Consider the following 364-nt stretch of genomic DNA (forward strand, 5'->3'; position numbering starts at 1 on the left):
ACCCGACCTCCTTTTTAGTCAGTGGATTGTAGCTCTGGAAATTGGTCTCAGTCTGCAAGGGATTGTGGCTTTTAGGTTTTCCTGATTTGGGTGGTAGAAGTCAAAGCAGCACCCTGGCTGCTGGCCGGCTTATTTTGCTCTTGGGGGTGCCATGCTCTCTTAATCCTCTCCCCATATTCCAGGGGGTCAAGCCCCCTTGGCCACAGCTCCTTGGCATTATGGTCACCGTGAGCTTCTAGCTTCTGGTGACCAAGTGCCTCTGCCTGGCCCCTGCCGCTTGACACGACATCATCTGCATGGGTATTTGTGAACTCACGGTGTGTGTGATCCGTGGATATTTGTGAACTCAGGGTGTGTGTGATCC

The sequence above is a fragment of the Mandrillus leucophaeus genome, unplaced genomic scaffold (genome assembly GCF_000951045.1).
Source record: "Mandrillus leucophaeus isolate KB7577 unplaced genomic scaffold, Mleu.le_1.0 Scaffold134, whole genome shotgun sequence".
Taxonomy (NCBI): domain Eukaryota; kingdom Metazoa; phylum Chordata; class Mammalia; order Primates; family Cercopithecidae; genus Mandrillus; species Mandrillus leucophaeus.